Source organism: Rhagoletis pomonella, unplaced genomic scaffold (assembly GCF_013731165.1).
Source record: "Rhagoletis pomonella isolate Grant_MI unplaced genomic scaffold, Rhpom_1.0 Rhpom_scaffold_00011, whole genome shotgun sequence".
Taxonomy (NCBI): Eukaryota; Metazoa; Arthropoda; class Insecta; order Diptera; family Tephritidae; genus Rhagoletis; species Rhagoletis pomonella.
In genome coordinates this window covers 6,102,485-6,108,719 of record NW_023458565.1, presented here as the reverse complement: position 1 = coordinate 6,108,719, position 6,235 = coordinate 6,102,485, and positions in this window count along the sequence as shown.

The window sequence follows — 6,235 nt, the reverse complement described above, 5'->3', positions numbered from 1 at the left end:
TCTAGTCATTCTATTAGCCGCTTCTGCGTTTTTGAAAATAATTTTGCGCCTTCCGAAACCAATTTTACATATGTCTTCCATGTCCTCAATTTTCTTCAATTTATTCAAACTAGTTGCGTTGATTGGAGTTCGGGTGTCATTGTTATTAATTTTGTCTATATAGACAATATATGGCCCTTTGTGGTCACTATTATAAAAAAATTCGCTCTTACTTGCATTAGCAGCGTCTCGATTTCTATCTTGTTGATTTATTTCTCTGTTTGTTTTCATTTCCAGATCTTCCTTTAGTTTCTTTGCATTTTCTTTCATCCCAGTCCTGCTACTACTCCTGCTCCTGATAGAAGAGTTGGCCAAGGGCCTCTCCTGGCCCCCGCCATTACGGACCATTTAAGTTTGGATTTGTTAGTTTTTCCAAATTTTTATTTCCAAAATAGGTAGACGTAATTGTTGAATAAAATTGATGAATTATCTCAACTAAAATCTGCCTTTTGCGCTTTTTAATAAAGTTTTTAAAACTTTTGTAGTTTAAGCTGGGTTATGCAAGACTCAGACTTGACTTGCCTTACGTAGAAACTTAGACGCGATTACTCAGCGTGCCAACTATTACCTTTTCTCTTTGTTGTATATGTACACGTAAATTGTAATCGTTTAACTTGTTTTTTTTCACCAAAATTGCTTAAAAATTACTATTAAAATAAATGTATTTACGCGTTGTGTGCTTGACGTTCAAAAATTGCATGCTCCGCGGTTTCACTGTCACCGCAAACCAGACAGGAACCCGACATTCCTCTCACAAATTTGCAGAGATAATGGCTACTGTATGTGTAACCCAATAACAAGCGATTGAGTATTTTCCCTTCATAACATTTCATTTTGCACTTTTTGTTCCTGAAGCACGGAATTTTATTTACTTTTACCATTATCTCGGCAAACTGTGAACCCTTTACTTGACTAAGTCTCTCGAATTCCGCGTTCCAATCACTCCAAACGGCACCCTGCAGACGTACCAGAGCTTCGAAAGGGGTCAGGTATGAGTATGAGTAATTTTGCTATGATCCGGCAAGGTTGGATCTCTGAATCACATTTGATGTTATTATGTTTACTAAAATTTACATTTGTATTAATTTTGTCTAAAATCTAACGGTGTTTATTGTAAGTAACACTGTAGCTTGTGTTTAATGAGGGATTGTTTTGAACTGATTGTTGTTGTTCTTGTAGCGGCTACAACAACCCCGCCCAGATCGGTTAATATCTCAGTCGTTGTCGTCAAGTTCCACTAACGGCTACCCTAAGAAGCGTGCAGCCTCGATGGGGTCGGGCCACAGGAACAAAGGCGTTAGGGTTGTTGGGTTTTCCGGACATACGAAGAGATGCTTCGAGTCATGAGGTGTCTCTCCGCATGCCAGACACTCATTCGGCACATCCGCGTTTAGGCTATTTAGGAATGAGTTTAACCTGCTGCAGTAGCCAGAGCGAAGTTGGGCTATTGTGGTTCTTGTCTCCCGAGGCAGATGAAGCTCCGTCTCGTCGATGTCCGGCCGTTGTGCGCCTATAAGGGCAGTCACAGGTCCGGAGTCTATTTAAATCTAGCTAATGTGTCCAGTATTTTAGGTGGAGCAGAAGCTAATGCTGCAAAAGCTTTTAAAGAGGTATATGATCTTTGGTTTGATGAGGAAGGAAACAAAGCAACATTTATTTCATTATTGTGAAGACATAATTCTAATAATTCCTTATTGCCTTGCTTTTTCAAGCTTTGAATGTTAAATTGCAGAATTTTTATTCTGGTGCTGACATTTGTATTGTTGAAAATTAAGGTGCTATCAAATAAATTATTAATTTTGTTAAACGCTGCCCGAATATTGCTCAGGAGTTCTACTGTGTTATGGTTTAGTCTCTCATTTATGATTGAGGTGAGATGTTTGGTTATGGCTAAGCTTAACTCATTAAATGTTTCTTGTGTTTCTTGTATTTTTCTCTAGGTTCTATAGTAATTGCATTTGAGTTAATCGGTTTTATAGCTTCTCTCCATTCTTGCATGGTATTCCTAGCATTGGCTTCTTCTCTTTGTCTGTTTAAATTATTATTCCTTAATACTTTGGAGTATGGTACTAACTTATGTATAAATGCTGCCGTTTGTTTTCCTGTATCCATTATGTTGTTCGTTGCACGCGAGGATATCTGTGAGAATTGATGACCATCCCCGTCAAAAAGTTCAAATCAGTTACCTAAAATGTTTGCGACTTTATTGTGGGCTTCTCTATAGGTACTATTCTCCAGCGTCATTGTTCTTTTAATAATGTACGCATTTACTCGTGTAGGACAGTCTTTTGCTGTAGGTGGATGTTCATGGTTGCAGTTTACACAAACAATCTGCTTGCATGGTTCATTCTTTACGTGTAACTGAAAACATTTATTGCATCTTCTTTCCTTTTCTTTGCAGTGTTGTGCGAAGTGGTTATATCTGAAGCATCTGTAGCACTGTGAAAGAACAATAAAAGGTTTAACCTGTATCCTGGTATATACTTAAATTATATTCTCCGGAATATTTTGGCCTTTAAAGAAAACTGCATGTGGGGATTCTTGTCTCCTTATCTTCATTATCTCTTCTCTCTACTCTTATCAGCTTCATTATCGGGATACTTGATTTTATTTCCCTCTCCTAGTTCTTCCATTGATATTTCAGTTAGAATATCGAGTATTATACCTATTTTTGAAACGCAATGCTGTAGTACACCCAGAAAAAGGTTTAGTTATAATAACCAAGATTTGGTTATAGTGATCAAGTGGCATAGTTGGATATGGCGAAATAAATATCTAGTTCACGAAAGTCTGCAATTTACTTAAGACTTCTAGTTGGGACAAATGTATATTTGTTAATAATTACAAAACGACTACCTTGATTGTACAATATTGTTAGTTGAATAAAGTCATTGTTGAGCAAATATAAACAATGCTTTGGTTGTTACAAGTTTTCAATTAATTTTGTGAACTTGCTGTAGACTTGAATCAGCTAACCGTTTATTATTGGAAAAAAAGTTTCAGTGTGACACAAATTAAAATTTACTCGATGTTTGTTGTGTTTACTTTCTTCTTTTATTTGCATATATTAAGCATAAAAAATACGTACATATTTACATAAATAGTTACTAGTGTAAATATATGGTGGTAAGAATTTCCTAAAAAGAAACGATGAAACAGGAATAGTCGTGCGCAAACCCAGTGCTGGTTTAAGTATACTGCTTTGCTTTTTCCTTGGCTAAATAGATACTTTGAAATTATAATTCACATGAATTATATATCCACTGAGAAACCCCGGTTGGCATCAAACTTTATATTTTTAAATAACTATACCCGCACCGAAACAACTCGCGGCGATGGCAAAACTAAAACTGAGACAAACAAGCCTGGGCATGTCATAGTACACACTTTTCTTTCTCTACCCAGCACAGTGATCGACATGCCATAGCTTACTGAGCGCTCTATAACCACACGCGTCTTTCACCCGTATACGAACAGCGGTAGCGGAGCAATGATTTCCACGCACACAGTCTCATTCGTTGAATCGTTTTTATGCAATGGTCGGCATTCTAGCGCATTCAAACGATTCAATAAGCGGGACTGTGTGCATTGCTTAGCTGGCGCTCTTTGTATGTGAAACACATATGTGCTCAGAGAGCGCTGAGCATTATTTAGGGGTGGCTCACAAGCATGAGTTCCGCTCTCAAACCAAATTGTGGTTGCCTCAACTAAGATTTGGTAACTATGACTAAACCATGTGTTGAAAGAAAGCTTATCTGTATTAGCAGAGCTTAATCATCATCCTTTTATGAACCATACTTTAAGTTGAATGGAATTTGTAGAAATATGCTTCAAAAAAATATTTATTAGTATTTACCAAACCCTTCAACTAAATTAACGATTTGGTACAACCTAGATGAATATTAGAAGCTTTAATATATTTAGTTATAATTACCAACCCATGGTAATAGTTCCCAATTCTTGGTCACAGTTCCCAAATATTGTCAAAATTCGGGAACTAAGTATCTTTAGTTGTCGAAACTAATCCCTTTTCTCAGTATACTATTAAGAAACTAAAGAAAAAAATCAAATACTTGGAATATTCTACATACCTTCAGCTTCGAATGACCTACTACGGTACCACTGTGCACCGGTGTTAATGACTTCATGTAATGTCTCGAACAACGATTCGATGTCATGAAATAAAATACCATGTCTTATTTTCGAGCCAAATATTATTAACGTCTGTTTTGAAGGATTAGTACCTTCTCGAAGGATAATCTGGTTTCTGAAACAGTTGACAGGTTTTTCAACTGTTTCAAAGGTGTAAGTTAGCGATTCTTCGCTGTGAATGGTGGCACAGTCAGAGTCGATTTACATTTCTTCTTGTAGCATGGCTATCTGTTGCCTCGACAGTTCGTCAGCAACATAATTTTGTTTTCCGGGCTTGTAATAGATTTTTGTAAGACAAAGGCTGGTGTTCAGTATAAATATCTATCTGACCTACTCCATACAGGTAATTCCTCAAAGAATGTAGGGCCACAACGATAGCTAAAAGTTCCCTTTCGTTAGTTGCAAAAAGTTCCTCCCTGTCTCTTAGAGTTCTAGATATCATAGTTATTGGCTTTTTCCCTTGCGAGAGTACAGCTCCTAATCCCTTTGATGATGCATCTGTTGTTAAATCAAAAGGATTCGCAAAATCTGGATATGTTAACGTAACGTCTTCTGATGCTAAAATTTCTTTTAGAGTATTGAATTGTTGTGTGCCCTCAGGACTTAATCGAATTTGTATCTTTTTCGATCGAGTAGCAGTAACTTTGCCATTTTCTCTTTTTAGCATATCAGCTAGGGGTTTCACTATACTAGCAAAATCCTTAATGAAACATCTGTAATAGCTTGCTAAGCCTAAGAAAGACGGAAGTCCTCGGAGTGTAGTTGGCTGTTCATAGTTCTTTATTGAACTAACTTTTTCAGGATTGGTTTTCACACCTCCTCGAGATACAACAAATCCCAGGAACTCTTCCTCGGTCTTGAAAAACTTTGTTTTTTCTACCGAGACTCTCATATTTGCATCGTAAAGATTTCGTAAAACCCAATCAATGTTTGGACATGGTCTTCTGTGGTTTTTGTGTAAATTATTATATCGTCGACGTAAACACTCATGTAGCACAAAAGTCAAAAATGCACCAAAATATTTTGTGTATTTTTTGCATCGGCGTGATATACATTTTCAATATAAAAAATATGCCATTTCTGGGCGCAGTTTTTGAACAGTTTATTTCGATTCAGTGTAAAGGTTATACCGCTTTTTCGTGTATTATTTACACCCACCGTCATTTTTTTTTTACTGATTTTCGGTATATATAACATAAAATAAACTCCGTTGGTGTAAAATACGTACTCATAATTGGCTCAAATCATACACCATAATGGTAAATCATTTACATCATATTCTAGCATAAATATATTCCCATGAGTGTGAAGAGTACGAAATGATTCGAGGAATAAAATTTACTAATAATCAAATTTAAAATTAACTCAGACATAAAATTTACACCGAAGCTCTTTTTTAATCTGCACAACTTAGAATTATTTTTATAAATCTCAGTATTCATAATATGCAGACATGAAAATCGCGAATATATATGAATGTGAGTTCCTAATTTAAAAACGAGAAGATTTTTAAATAAATCTGGAAAAACTTATATTTTGAAAGCAATGTTTTTTTCGCCATTATTAAATTTTTAAGAGATGCGCTGTTTAAAAAAGGTTCGAAAATACACATAAAGTGGCATAGTTGAGCCAGTGTACATAATGAAATTGTTAAATTAGTTAAATAATAGTCATACAGCTTTAATATGGCGTCCAGCTGAGTTTCAGTATTAGGCTAAGTTTACAACCTAGCGTATTAGCGTAACGAGAATACATAAAAATCGCTACTAGCCAACATTTACACAGTCTTTGGTGTTTATCGCTGTGAAAGCAAATGAAAAATATGCCTTTTGTAAAGTGAATAGCTTTTCTCATATTTAAAGCCATATATACATACATACATACATATATGTACATGTGTACATAATAAATCAAAACAGCTCTTCTACTGCTATTACATACATATGCTTAGGTTTCAGCATGAATTGTCAAAAGGTTATAGAAACAAATAAAAAGTCAGTCTCCCTAAGTGTTTTAAGTTTAGCAAAATCATACACGATTAACT